The following is a 15,601-nucleotide window of genomic DNA, read 5'->3' as shown; positions in this document are numbered from 1 at the left end:
TTCCCCAGTACCCACGTAAGCCAGATGCACAAGGTGGCCCATGCGTCTGGAGCTCGTTTGCAGCAGCTAGAAGCCCTGGCATACCCATTCTCTCTCTCTCTCTCTCTCTCTCTCTCTCTCTCTCTGCTTCGCTCTCAAATAAATTTTTAAAAAGCTCATGATTTACCCTTCTCTGAGTCTGTGTTCTCAGTTTCTTGCTAAAGTGGATATAAAACAGGGCCTCTGGCGTGGGTGTTCTAATCCCAAGCTCTCTCTCCAGCATCACTTCTAGTAAGGGATGTCAGCAGCTCCATTAACGTTGTCATAGACCTGGCTGCCATGGCCTTGTTCTGTTCAGTCAGTTCTCCGTGGCTGCCAGACCAAGGCGTACTCTGCCCCAGGACAGGGATCACGTCGTGTGTGGAGAACAAACAGCAGTTGACACCAAAGTACAGCGAGGAAGTAGAAGGGCTTGAACGTGCCTTCTGCTACTGCCGCTGTAATAATCTAATGGAAGCCCAGGACGGAGGAATGTGCGGTTAAGGTAGACGTTGATCACATTTTACATGTGGTTGAAGTTCATGGACAAATTAACTATCGTTGAAATCTTGGAGTTTTGGTGTAGGTTTGTGTCTCAGGAGTTTTCTCACACGCCTGTTCCTTAGTATTGGACTTGGAGGTGGAGAGGCATGAATCCTGCCTCCAGTCTGCCTCCTGGAAAAAGCAGCCACGCGGATGACATTTCTCGTTTACTTTGTCCACTTCCGGATTTACTGCTCTGGAAATAGGTAATATGATACCTGTAAGCACACCAGGCTCCTCATGGGGCTGGGGGAGAGAGCTTGAGATGATTCAAGAGAATGCAGCCTGAGCTTTCACATGCAGAGCGCCAGCTCCTGGCAGCCTGGATGAAGGATTCTTACTGCGGGCCCACTGCTCAGTGACCCATACAAAATGAGGTGGCCATTGGTCTATGGAATGATTTCTTGTCTGAAACGAGTAAGACAGGGAGCCATGACTATCAAAATTGGAAACCTACATTCTGTTAAAAAAAAAAAAAGAAAAACCCTTCAACTTTATTAATGGAAACTGTAGGGATCCCCTATAACAAGAGAGAATGCAATTCAATCTGAATTTTACCTCTTTCCCCAATAATTCTGTTTTCAACATATCAAATATAACCACATAATTTTTGTTACTATCTGCTCTGTTTGCCTTAACTACTAGATCATCTCTCCAGCCCATGTCTCTACATTTTTTTAAAAAGAGTGATAGATTAATTTCAAATTATTAATATTAATTCATAACCCAGAATGTGCAAAGGATTACATACACAGGGCAAAGAATCTGCCAAATTCCCAGCTCCTCCTAAGAGACAGTAGCTGGTCCTATTCTTTGCTTGAAGTTACAGTCACACTTGAGGAAAAGGACCATTAACTGCAAGAAATATCAAGACCAAATAAGAAGATGAAGTAGCAGTATAGTTAGTGTTAAGAGATGTTTCACCTGTGGGGGCTGGAGAGCTTGCCTACTGCTTAAGGTGTTTGCCAGCAAAGTCAAAGGACCCAGATTTGAACCCTCAGTATCCTCGTAAAGCCAGATGCACAAGGTGGTGCATGTGTCTGGACTTCATTTGTAGTGTGGCTAGAGGCCCTGGCAAGCCCATTCTCTCTCTTTCTGTCTCTCTCTCTCTCTCCACTCTGTAAACACATTGGCAGAAACATCAGGTTTGTGGCTGACAGCAAAGCAGAGAAATCTCTGCTGTTGGTCTCAGATGCTATCTTGTGAAAGCTAGGATGTCTGTTTATACATTTCTAAGGCCTCATTTGTTCACAGGATATTAGGTCAGACATAGAGGATACTAATTCACCATCATAGGAACTAAAATAGCCTGAGATCACTTAGCCATGGATATCATCATTCCAATCTCTCCATATTGAAATTCTAATCAGTTGATAGTCTTGCAGAATATTCCAAGTAAGTGTAGCTAGTTTCTAGACACTTCGGTTTACAAATGGGAAATTATCATATTAGGCAGGGTAACCCAGACTCAGAAAGATAAATAATGCATGTTTTACTCTGATATGAGGATTCTAGATTTTTTTTTAATATATGGGTGTGATTGTGGGCATAGATCATGAAACTAGAAAGGGGGTATGAGAGGGGAAACAGAGTTGTTTTTTTTTTTTTAAATTATTTGTGAGTAGAGAGAGATGGGCATCCAAGAGCTTCTAGTCACTGCAGACAAACTCCAGATACATGTGCCACTTTGTGTATTTGGTTTTACATGAGTACTGAGGAATCAAACTCTGGCCAGCAAACTTTGCAAGCAAGTGCCTTTGGCCTCTGCACAATCTTCCCCATCCCCAAAAGAGGTTTTAAGGGACATAGGGGAAAGAAGACAAAAGCATACATGGTGTAACAAAATGTCCTAGGAATTACTGAGAGAAAATTTTAAAAAAGCAACAAATTACAAAGGCAGAGCTGTGCCTTAAGTGGAAGGAATAGCTTTAGCTTTGCTGGGCTTTGATTTTTGGAATAAAACAGAATCTTGACGAGCTCACCTTCCCTTCGCCTGAGCTTGTACAGCAGTCTGCCCTCCGTGGTGCTTGGGAGAAACACTCAATCCTACCCTTCCCCCTTTTGCTGATGACTGTTTTCTCTCGCAAAATTGAGATGTTATTAGGAAGGCTGACCTGAAGGAGAGTTCCAAATGGAGAGTGCTTCCTCCTACAAACCCTTCAAAGAATATGCCTGGGGAAGATCAAAGGGCTTTTCCATGGAAGAACAGAGAAACCCTGCAGATATGGGAATCTTCCATCCATAGAAACCCTGAGTCTACTTCCCTTTGCAAAATGGGGAGTGCTGTCATGTGAGGTGCATGATCTCTGCCTCATTTTCCCCAAGCCCAGACGAATACATCTATCTCCTTCTGCAATCTGTCTCTAGACTTGGTGGAGGAGGCAGGTACTAAGAGCTACAGCCTTCAGTAAGGATAGATCAGGTCAGATTGTGTGTGAGAGCAGACAGGAGGCTGTTGGGAGGGGAGAGAGAATCAGCAGGAGGGCAAAGAGATGGGAGGGGGAGGGGGGAGAGAGTAAGGGGGTGGGTAATTAGTCAGGCAGCTTTGTTCTCCGGTGGCCAGTCGGAAGAGGGCCCAAGTGGGAAACCAAAGAGATGTCACAGCACCTGCCTGCCTCAACAGGTTCAGAGTTCAGCATCTGATCCAGCCTCATGCAGTCAACTCTCTCTGCTTCTTACTCACTCCCTCAGCCCAGACCAATCAGCTCTCTCTCAGACTCGCCTGAGCCTGAGGGCAGTGCCTGCCACAATAAGATTATAAATAGATCCTTGCCAACTGGGCAAGGCCTCTTTCTGCCATTCACTTCTGAGCTTCCAGGTCCCTGCTCTTGGCCTCAGCCCCTTTGGGCTGACAGGAAGGGGCACCCGACTCCCACGTGGGCTCTCTACCCTCCCCTATCCTCCACATGGCAGGAATTCTCCGCACTTTCTTCGTTTTCCTTCTCTTAAACTAGTAAAATCTCTCTAAGTCTTAACCTCTGGTCTATGGGTTATATATAAGACAAGGATCTGAGAACACCCCAAATTTATTGGTAAAATGGTAAGGAACCCCAACACTCCTGTTGCAGTAGGTAATTCCAAAATCCTAGACTGTCAGGTTGGTTCCTAAGAGAGGACTGGAAAGTTTCTTGGGCCCCAGGTTTTATGTACTGCAAGGAGAGAAACAAAGCAGAATGGAGGTTTGGCATGCCAGGTGAGACTGGTGAGATCCAAAGCAGAAGGGCTGGGAGCCCCAGAACCCCGAGTAAGGGGCAGAAGGAGATTTTAGAAGACTTTCAAGATGTGGACTGGTGAGAACTGCATTAAGAGGGAAAGGGATTGAGCATCTGTGACTTCGGGTGACTCAAGCATTTGTGTTTGGTGGGGCATTCTTTTCCTGACCACCTATTAGGGTTCTCTGGAGTGCCAGCAGAATCTCCTTCAGGGAAGTGAGGTTTGGTTTGCCACATCCCCTCCAGGGTCACAGGTAGTGGCTGGGAAGAGGTCTCAATTCTCATCCAGGACCTGGAGGAGCAAGCCTTAGTCCATTTCCTTAACAGTAGACAGGGGTTACTGTGCTCCTGGGCATACCTATTGGAAGGGGTAGATGGGAAGGGCAGCTTTCCGGAAATCTAACACAGAGTCACTTTGAGAATAGCTGTTGAGAGGGGCAGGGAGCAGCATTCTTGAATCCTAACATTTCCAGCATTTTTATCTACATAGAGAAGTGGAGAGAGAGAAAGTGAGAGATAACTTCATAAGAAAGGGGATTGTGCGGGGAGAGCCTCATAGAGTGATGGGTAGTGTGATCTTCTCTCTAACTGCTTTGTGGTGAGTTGTGCCATCACAGGGTCGGGAGTTCTCCCCATCTTGGGGTGTCTTTGAGTGCTCCTGCATGAGGAGGCTGAAGATGTCCATATGGAATGCCGGGGGTGGTCTGAATAAATTATCAGATGCGGCAGAGCAAGGCCCATGGATATAAGAATCAAAATGGTCATTCAGGGAGTAAGAACAGGTATGAGACCCAGAAGAAATATTTAAATAATTTGGAAATGGATCTGCTAAAATGAATGTTGTGTGTTAAGTGGGTAAGAAAAGGCCAGAGCTGGCATTTCAGAGAAGTGTTCACACTCATGATGATAGAAGGTAGACAAAAAAAACTTAGTTAAAGTGAGCTCTGGTATTTGTACCCCACAGGAAGCAAACAGTTTCATGCATCGGTCTAGCCTAAAAGGAATATGCAGTATAATCCAGAGCAAGGGACTGTCTTGGATGGCCACTGAGAGGTTAAGTCATACACTAAGAAAGATGATAGGCTAGCTTGGTTTTAGCCCAAGCTAATTTGGGCTCTGGATCTGCAATCTTTCAACTTGCCACAACTGCTGAAGTCAGTTATTGGCCTTCTAATAATACAAGTGTGGCTTCTTCTTGGAGCCTCAGCTTACATGATTCCTTTTTGAGCCAAGCATCACATTTCATGTTTGGCAAATTGTGCCCTTTATTGCTAGGAAGGCTTACTCTTAGGGTCTGTTATCCCTGTGGCTGAAAAGGCCGTGTGATGTTATTTACTGCTTTCAAGTTTAGATAGAATACTCCTATTATGTGTTCCATGTAAATGTCAGGTCAGATATGGAAAAATTACATATATGAATGATGACTCAGATTGTAATGGCTAATAGATTAATGTAATGCAAGAGTTTCTTTGATGGCATCTCCGTTAATCATTCTCCCCCCATCCTCCCTCTCTCCCCTTAAATCGCTGCCTTCTTGCTTATCTAGCCCCATCTACAGCAGAGTCTAGGAATATACCTCCTATCAAAGATGGAAATTCGTCAAATGTACAAAATGTCAAAGTTTCTGAGCCCAAGTTACCTTAGGCGATCAGCCTTTGAAAGTAGCTGGTGCCCTGTCTTCCTCCATATGTGACTTGACATTTCTGTGACAACCTGAGACACCTTCTGTTTTGGGTTATAGGTCTAGACATAGTCTGTTTTGGACTAGAGCTGAGCATGAGACCCCGTTTACTTCCTACAGGGTCAAATCATTCTTTTGTATGCCAGAGCTCACTTTTACTGAGCTGGTTTTGTTTTGTTTTTGCCTTCGAGCATCATAAATATGAACACTGCTCTGCATGTGCCAGTTCTGTCATTAGCTCTCCCATTTAACTGACACAATTTACTTCGGCAGATCCCATTTCAAGTGATTTAAAATTCCTCCTGAGTATCATACCAGTTGTTACCTTCTCAATAACCATTTTGATCCTTATATTCATCTTTATGCACCTCTCTAACCTGTCTGCTAACTTAACCCATTCAGATCACCCTCAGCATGACAAACAGACATTGTTATTTTCTTGATGCAGAATTATCAGATGGGCTGAGATGGGGAGCTGCTCCAATCTAGCATTAAGCAGTTAGAGACATGCTCACATTGCCCCATAGTCCCATCAAGTTTTCCCCTCCATCACTCCTATGACTCTTTCTCTCTGTTCTTTCTTTGTTTGTAAACAAAGGGGCTAGAAATGTCAGATTCTGAGAGAGCTTCTCCTCTCCCCCTCTCCCAACAGATATTCTCAGACCAAGTCTGGGGCTTTGAAATTCCCACACCTGCTGGCATGGTAATTAAAGAAGCCCCAATATACTGGGGCTAAGAGGAGAGGTCACCACCCCCCCCCATGCCACCACCTTCGTCATGCTCCATGCAGGGGCCTTGCCTCACAGTGTGCTGTTTCCCCTCTCTTAAAACTTGTTCTTTCTCTTCTCCTGGGGTTTTGAAATTTCTTTCTCTTTCATATCAGATCCCACCACTCTCTCCTGGCATTAAATAAAAATCTTGGGCCCAAGAAGAAATTCATTTCTAGTCCTCTATATCTCTGTTGTAGTGAATCAGCTCCTTGGTGGGACAGAACACCCAGACAAAAGCAGCGCACATAGGAGGGAATGGCTTGTTTCAGCTTAGAGTCTCAAGGGGAAGCTTCATCACGGCACGAGCAGAGGCTGGGTATCACGTCTTACCACAGCAGCTGGCAGGAAGCAGCAAGAATGGGCTAACTGTGGCAAGGAATTGCTGAGTCATATCTACCCAAAGCCTACGTCTAGTAACACACCTACTCTGCCTCCAGGAAGATCCCTCTTTCCTAATGGTCAGCAGCTAGGGACCAAGTATTCAAAACACATAAGGCTATGAGGAATATCTCACTCAAACAGCCAGTCTCAAACCTGATTCACCTGAGTGAGACACACTCAAAGTTTGAGGACCCAGGAAATCAGAATGTATATGATCAGCCTCTAGTCCAGTTCCAAGAGTCTTTATTTCCATATGAAACTTCATGAGCCTGGCCTTCATTGTTCATATTTCTATAAGCATTCTTGTCTTCTGACATCACTAGATTCACCACTGGATGGAACTTGCAGCTTTTCCATACTTCTCTAGATCATACCTCCTGTAGACCAGTTCCAAAGGCCTAACAAGCACATGCTCAGGTTTGGTCACAGCAATGACCCCACTTCTCTGATACAAAATTTTCAGTATTATTTACCTTTACATTGTTGTAACCGCGGTACCTGACAGAAACAACTGAAAGGAAGCTGAATCTATGTCTCCTTGCTCCAGAGGGTCTAATCTATCACAGAGGGGAAGGCATGGTCATTCAGTTCTGTCCACAGCAGCAACATGTGGAAGAAGTGCATCGTGTTTCAACAGATCAGGACAATCAGGAAGTAGAAATTGAGGCCTGAACAAGGGGCTGGGCATTTTTGAAGGCCTACCCTCCGTGACCTATTCCAGTCATGCCCCACATCCTAAAGATTCTACCAGTTGGGGAACAAGCATTCAAAACAGGAGGTGATGGGGCAATGTTTCACATTCACACCCTAACACTAGACTGGGAAAAGACCTCTGCTGTGAAAGGGAGTATACCTGCCTGCTTTTTTTAAACAGATTGTCTAGGTGGCTAACAAAACATGCCTTTGTTTTGGATTACTGTAGCCTCAAGTTATGTGAAAAATGAAATGTAAATTTCTTTTATAAGAAAATATGGTAGAAATAATAGATGTAAAATTCTTTTTGAAGACTATACTTTCAGGGATTATTTCTGTAGTTGTTTACTAGAGAGGTTTCTGTGACTGTGTGGAGTACTGGAAACCACGACAAGGAAGTGCAGTGTTCTGTCCTGAGTGTGAAGTTGGTGTGGGGTATTGTTTTGTTCAACTGCCCATGACCATTGATGATCACTCTTCTCTCCCTTTGGGAGAGTTAGAGGGAGAGAATGCAGTCTGAGTGGAGATATATATATAGAGAGAGAGGAAAAATGAATTCACGTGCACTAATGTGAATTGCCTAAAAGTGGTCTGTGATGTTTAAAGTATGTGCATGTAAATACATATGAATATATATGTGCATATCAAAACGATAAATATAATTAACATTTATTGATATAATATAATTTTAATGTAAGAAAAGGAATATCAGTATGCAGTGTTCTAAGTTTTTGCAACATTTCATCTTAAAAGAAAATTATAAAAACTATAGAAGTCTAGTTATATTTTATAATTGCTATATTAGTAATTAGATACAGTTAAAAGTAGTTAATACCTTAAGAAAAACAATCATAATAGGAAAATGACTGGCATTGAATGAAAAGATGACTTAGAAACAGTTCTGGAAGGTGCTATCTTCGTGCAGGTCCTGAAGAGGGTAACAGAGAATTCCTAGCACTATGGTCACATGACTTTAATGTTTATTTAATTAATTAATTTATTTATGAGTGAGAAAGAAGGAGAGAGAGAGCATGTGCACGAACCAACGCCAGGACCTCCATCCACTGAAAATGAACTCCAGATGCATGTGCCTCCTTATGCATATGGCTTATGTGGGTCCTAAAGAACAGGGATCCTTTGGCTTTGCAGGCAAATGCCTTAACCACTAAGCCATCTCTACAACACTGATGTTTTAACTGAAGCAAGGTGGCTTCTTTTTTCTGGTTTTTCGGCGAAGGTTCTCACTCTAGCCCAGGCTGACCTAACATTCACTACGTAGCCTCAAGGTGGTCTCGAGCCCAAACACCTCCTTCCTACCTCAGCCTCCCAAGTGCTGGCATTAACGGCGTGGGCTACCACACCTGGCTTTGCAAAATGATTTTTTTTTTTTTTTGTAGGCAGTGAGCCAAGGACAGAGGCCCAAGGAGAACATGCATGTCACCTTGCCTGTGCTTGCAGGATTAGAACCTGTAGCCGATCTTGCCTCATCCAAGATGGCTTCAAGCAACTGCTCAGCAGCGGTGGCCTCCTGTTTCTTCCTCACCTTAGCACACCTGTGAGCGGACCCCTCCCGAGTCAGCCTCTTGAGTCCACCAACCAATCAGGTCTCTCCCCTACCGACCTGAGTCTAAAGGCGAGGCTCATTCTCACTGGATGTTTGGTCTTAAAAAAGGAGTCTCTGTCCTTTCTTGTGCTCTGTATTGGTCTGAACACGTTTCTTTGTCCCTTCTCAGCTGGGCAGGGGCGGGTTTCTTTCTGCCTGGCTGTCTCCCTGCTTGCTTTGCCCGTGCACTTTGTTTGGATGCGTTGCTGTTTGGTCACCTCTTTAAGCTCTGAGCCCTTTCCTATGTGAGGGGGGCTTTTGGCTTGGACACCCACGGTCTTCTTTCCAGTGTGTAAGTCCTGCTCCAGAGGCTTCCTCCTTGGGGACCTTTCCCTACTTGAGGGGCATTTCTCTGTCTCTCCTCCCCCTTCCCAGCAGGAGAACCGCCTTTTGGCTTGGACTGCCTGCTAGTCTTCCCTTTGGACCCTAACTCTCCCTAAAATAAACCTTACAATTAATAATGAACCCTTCTCAAAGTCCATGTTTTCAATGCTTAGCTAAGTTGGATCAAGACCCAAAAGTTGAAGTCCACAGGGCTGGGACCTCCTGCATCTTTATGGATTTTACTCCTTCTCTGGACCCCAAATCCCGCATCTCTGGGCTCCTTCATTCTTCTAGAAGTATGGCATTTAGTGTTGCCTGTACCTGGAGATTAGCCATTCACTGAGTGTTCCCACCTTGACTTCTCTGAAAACCAACCAGCCTTCCTTCTTTCTCTCCTCCCCTCCCTCCCCTTACTTTCTTTTAACTTGAAGGAATTTGTGTTATTTATTTATTTGTTTATTTATTAACGTGGACATTACTAGAACAAAAGGCCTTATGCTCTTCCGTGTACTGTCAATGGGAGGGCTGTGAGGTTATGAGTTTAATTTGATTTTCTTAACTGATCATGAGCTATTTGTTTTCTTTGCATTTTAAGAGTTTATCATTTCTGTTCCTTTCAATTATGCTGCTTCTTTTAATTCTTTTAAAATTTATTTGTGAGGAGAGAAAGAAAGAGAATATGAGTATGGGTGTACCAGGATCTGTTACCACTGCAAATGAACGCCAGATACAAGCACTTCCTTGTGCATCTGGTTTTATATGTGAGTGCTGAGGAATTAAACTTGAGCTGGAAAGCTTTGCAAGTACCTGTAACTACTGAGCCATAAGCCATCTCTCCAGCCCTCATTTCTCTTCCTTCTTTCTTTTTTTCTTTCTTTCTTTCTTTTTTTGAGGCAAACCCTACAGACTGCCTTTTTATGCAAGAAGAGAGAGAGAGAATGAAAATTGGCACACCAGGGATTCCATCCACTGCAAGGGAACTCCAGATGTGTGCGTGCCCCTTGCTTACATGTGTGACCTTACATACTTGTGTCACTGTGCATCTGGCTTATGTGGGACCTGGAGAGTTGAATGTATATCCTTTGGCTTCACAGGCAAGCACCTTAACCACTAAGCCATCTCTCCAACCCTCTACCTTCCTTCCTTCCTTCCTTCCTTCCTTCCTTCCTTCCTTCCTTCCTTCCTTCCTTCCTTTCTTTCTTTCTTTCTTTCTTTTTCTTTTTTTGAGGTAGATTCTCACTCCAGCTCTCAGGCTGATCTGGAATTCACTATGTGTCTCAGGGTGGCCTCAAACTCACAGTGATCCTTCTACCTCTGCCTCCCCAGTGCTGGGATTAAAGACATGTGCCTCTGCTCCTGGCATTTATTTTCTGTTCATTTTTTGATTTACTATTAAAAGACTTAAAAGATAGGCACATTTAGAAGAGTGTTTTTCATTGTAGTCAGTAAAGACAGAGTCCTATGTCATGCATCACAGAGTGACTATGCTGTCTTTGCAGTGGGATATGACCTCATCAAGAGAGTGACTAATGACTGTCATCCTATTTGTGGCTTTGCTCATACATGGGGATAAGGAAGAAGAACATCAATTTAATTCAAAGGCATTGTAAGTTACTCCTAGAAAGTAATAATGATAGTGAAGAGTCTCATAGGGGGCTGGAGAGATGGCTTAGCGGTTAAACGCTTGCCTGTGAAGCCTAAGGACCCCGGTTCGAGGCTAAGTTCCCCAGGTCCCACGTTAGCCAGATGCACAAGGGGGCGCACGCGTCTGGAAGCCCTGGCGCGCCCATTCTCTCTCTCTCCCTCTATCTGTCCTTCTCTCTGTGTCTGTCACTCTCAAATAAATAAATAAATAAAAATTAAAAAAAAAGAGTCTCATAGGATTAACAGAAGTGCACAGAAATTATTCTCTACACTTTCTAATTGTGTTTCTTGCAGTGGGCTTTTGCTGCTGTTCAGTCTTTGATGGCTGTGGGGATGGCCACTAGAAAAACTTTGGGGTCATTAGTAGATCAAGTTTTGTTTTGAAACCCTGGGACACTTGCCACTGTCACCTATCTCTGGGTGTCACCATCTGACCTGGCTAGAGGAGACATGTCTCTTGTAAGGTCAGGTCACGTGGGAGTCTATCCTGGGAGGAGTTTCTTCCATTGGTTTCTTCAAGACCCACGAGGCCACTGACCATAGTTGACCACTCAACTCTTTTCTTCTTCTTTTTTTTAAAATTGGTGTGTGTGGGTGTGCACATGCCATGGCATGTGTGATCAGAGAACAACCTCAAGTCTCCTTGTTTCTTCACCTTCATGACAAGGTTTCTTTTTTTTTTTTTAATAGTGTTTATTAATTTGCATGGAGAGAGAGAAAAAGAGGGAGAGAGAGAGAGAGAAAATATGAATGAGAATGAGCTTGCCAGGACCTCCTGCCACTGCAAATGAACTTCAGATACATGTGCCATTTTGTGCATCTAGCTTTATGTGGTACTGGGGATTTGAACCTAGGCTGTCAGGCTTTGCAAGCAAGTACCTTTAACTGCTAAGCCATCTCCCTAGTCCCTCAATTCTCTTCTTAATGAAAAAGGAGCACAAAAATATCTAACTCCTATCAAACTTCTTAATAAACTTATCATTGAAATCTGCTATATGCTGGAAATTGGGATCCATGGAAACCCTTTCTCGCTCCATAAACTCATTGTCTGTTTCTTTTAAAACTGTAAGAGCTACTCAGTGTCTTTCCCAGTCTTTATCTCCTCCCTCTCTCTCTCTTGCTCCTCCTTCTCGCTGCTGTTAAATGCCACATTATTCTGTAATCAGATAGTGCAGTAAGATAATTTGATTCTGCTCTCATCCCAGGATTCAACATGAAATGCAAAACACAGATTTCCCCCTCTATAGCTCAACCATGGGCAGTTGAAGGGAGATGCTAGGTTATGCCAAATCTAGTATAGTCTTGCATATTTCATCTGCATTGCTAAAATTGCTATTGGTTAAAACACCTTTTTGGGCTGGTGAGATAGTTTAGTGGTTAAGGCATTTGCCTGCAAAACCAAAGGACCTTGGTACAATTCCCCAGGAACCATGTAAGCCAGATGCACAAAGTAGTGCACATGTCTTGAGTTTCTTTGCAGTTGCTGGAGGCCCTGGTGTGCCCATTGTCTCTTTTTCTCTGCCTCTCTCTCAAATAAATAAATAAATAAATAAATAAATAAATAAATAAATAATTGTTTTTAAAAATGTCTTTTATGGGGGCCAGGCAAGGTGGCACATGCCTTTAATCCCAGCACTTGAGAGGCAGATGTAGGAGGATCTCCAAGAGTTTGAGGCTACCCTGAGACTACATAGTGAATTCTAAGTCAGCCTGGGCTAGAGTGAGACCCTACCTCAAAAAAAAAAAAAAAAAAAAGAAAGAAAGAAAGAAAGAAAGAAAAAGGACTTTTTATGTACAATAACTGCTTTGAATGATTTCTCACATCATACCCTATGGTTTCTTCAAATGACCCTAAAACATCAGAAATCAAAAGGAAATGAACACACTGACGTGGATGTATGCTCTCCTGTTCGAATAAACACAGGTGCCCTTCGCTGCTGCTACTCTCTTCCCACATTTTTGAAAATGTGGAGTGTTATTAGAAGAAAATGGAAGCAGAATCTCAAGGTTTGGCAGTACAAGTCTTAGGAAAGGTGAAATACTAGACAGGATCCTTAGGTAAGATAGACTATTAGAGCCCAAACAGGAAGACTACATTACTTACCCACAAGACCCTTTCCTCAGAAGGTCAGCATCAAGAGCCATGCTCACCCATGTGGAGACTGGGGGGATTAGTCTCTAGGTTAATGGGCCCCCAATAAAGACCTATAGATGATAGCTTTGAAGTACACTGATGAAAAAGTTATTTGTATATGGCACGATAAGTTCCTATTAAATCTACTTGCTTATATCTTTTGCAATCTTGTCTCTTGAGTTAATGATTTGAGTTCATCCTTTGATCATGCCAGTTTCAAAGTTTATTTATTTATTTATTTATTTATTTATTTAGAGGCAGATAGAGAATGGGCATGCCAGGCCCTCCAGCCACTGTAAATGAACTCCAGAGGCATGCATCCCTTCGTGTATTTGGTTTATGTAGGTACTGGGAAATCAATCTGGGATCCTTAAGCTTTGTAACTAAGCACCTTAATCGCTAAGACATCTTTCCAGCCCTGAACATGCCAATTTGATAGCTCAAGTAAAGAAATAATGATTGATTCATTTATGCAAATTGAATTTCGGGGGCTGGAGAGATGGTTCAGCAATTAAGGCTCTTGATTGTAAAGCTTAATGACCCAGGTTTGATTCCCCAATATCCATGTAAAGCCAGGTGCACAAAGTGGCATGTGTGTCTGAATTGATTTGTGGTGGCTGTAGGCCCTGGCATGTCCCCTCCTCCTCCTCCTCCTCCTTCTCTCTCTCTCTCTTTCTCTCTTGCAGATAATAAATAAAATATTTTGAAAGGAAAACTGAATATCTGAACCATTGCGTAGTAGATGAGCAATGGCTTCATAACATCTTTGGATTCCCCAGAAGCAAACCAGAGAGAGGTGAAAGGGTGCAAAGCCTACTTGGGATGGGATCACAGAGAACGCTAAAGAAGAAGCAGCAAGACCAGAGGAAGTTAGTCAACAGCATCCGCATCCATCCAGGCCATGTGGGAGCCATGGAGCTCGGGAGGTGGGAGCTTTAGTCTTGATCTCCTCTGTTGCTGGAGCTGGGGCACTGACTCAGGGACCAAATGGAGGGCTGCTCCAGGGGGTAACAATTCCTGACACTTCCAGGCTGCTGTTTAGGAGGCAGAGTGAGCTCCGAAGCTGCTCGTGAGGCCACAGGTGGGAGCTGGGGACATGTGCCCTAAGCAGCAGAGCTGGCACATTGGCATGGGGCTAGGGCGTCTGCTATGCATAATGAGCGGCGACCTTCTCATCACCGCTGTGTGCATTATAACGCTTGAGTCTTACAGAAGCTCGAAGACTATGGTTAGACACCATAGTCTTCATGATGCCTGTTGACGAAATAAATAGATAACCTTTGCGGAGAAATTCTAATATCTATTAAAATGTCACAAACACCGATTTCAATTATTTTCCATGACTTTCCCCGAAATGTTTGAAAATAGGTTTTAACAACTTGACCATCACATTTACCTTACCTTCCCATACCCAGATCTCAACTTTATTTTCAGAAAAGCAGCATCAGCACATTGCTGATCTCTAACCGAGTTTATCATAAAATTAAAAAAATGCTAGAAGCATTTCTTCAGAACAGAAACAGGATGTAAAGGTCAAATAAGATGGAAAGAGAAAAGAAATATACATCACTAACTTGGGAGCCATACAAATAACAGAGAAGGAATTACTTAAGGAGCTCTGTGGCTTTTGAGGCTGAGACCGAATGATTTCCTGTAAAAGAAGTTGACTTGTTATGGACAGCACATACGTGAAACACACCAGAGAAGCTGAGAGCCGGCCTGTTTATGTCATGCTTGTTGCATGCCCTCAGCTACATCCTAGCCTTCAAGTGGCCTTTATTATTTCGCTAGCTACCAACAGGAAAGAGAAGAAAAATGTTTCCGGGGGAAAATATAAAAGGTTAGGTACCAAGACCTTTTTCATATTTTCAACCTTAATAGTGTGGGGCCTGAATATCTTAGATATAGTACAGGAAAGAGAGGCTGCTTTCCTCTTCAAACTGAGACCTATTTTAAGAGCAAGGCACAGCCTGTATGTGTCTTCAGGTTAATTTTTCTTCTAAAACATTCTTCCTGTAGAATTATCTCTCTGAACTTTGTCAATATAACAGCAGATTAAGTCATTACTTTTCATTATACCCATGGCGTTTTTTTTCATATTTCTCAAAAGGAAAGCTATCATTTAATATATCTGGAGGTTGGCTTGTGTTGATCCTATATTAGAAACAAAATTTTATAGCACTATTTCATGAAATGCTTTAAAGAGTTACTAAACATTGCAGCTGTTCATGTCTGCCTGTTTGAATTGCTCTTGTATTACCTTTACTATTTGCTAAGCTAATTGTCATGTACCTCACATTGGGACAACCAACTCAAAACAAATGACTTGTCATGGTACATTCTAGGAACATTTCAGGTATAGAGTTATTTTTCTTTTCCTTCTCCTCCTTGTTTTTCTTAAAATATTTTATTTATGAGAGAGAGAGAGAGAGAGAGAGAGAGAGACAAAGAGGGAAGAAGGTAGTAAGAGGAAAAACAAATCAACTCGGGCATATAGTCTGAGAAGACTAAATCAGAGCTGAGTTGGCCAGTGCATTATTAAGCATTTAATTGAGGAGGATTTGTGTGTAAGAAATCCTAAATGTGTGGATCTGTGAG

At 43.0% G+C, this 15,601-nt stretch overlaps 1 non-coding gene and 1 pseudogene across 1 annotated transcript; both read left to right on the top strand.

The window, feature by feature from the left end:
• The first annotated feature begins 318 nt into the window (after positions 1 to 318).
• The window catches only part of LOC101615172, an 84,809-nt pseudogene continuing 69,526 nt past the window's right edge, over positions 319 to 15,601 (top strand).
• On the top strand, positions 7,609 to 7,823 carry LOC123455476. Its single transcript, XR_006633940.1, has one exon. It is a non-coding gene; the product is annotated as a small nucleolar RNA U3 (small nucleolar RNA).

This window comes from Jaculus jaculus, chromosome 16 (assembly GCF_020740685.1).
Source record: "Jaculus jaculus isolate mJacJac1 chromosome 16, mJacJac1.mat.Y.cur, whole genome shotgun sequence".
NCBI lineage: Eukaryota > Metazoa > Chordata > Mammalia > Rodentia > Dipodidae > Jaculus > Jaculus jaculus.
This window is presented reverse-complemented; position numbering and strand designations above follow the sequence as displayed.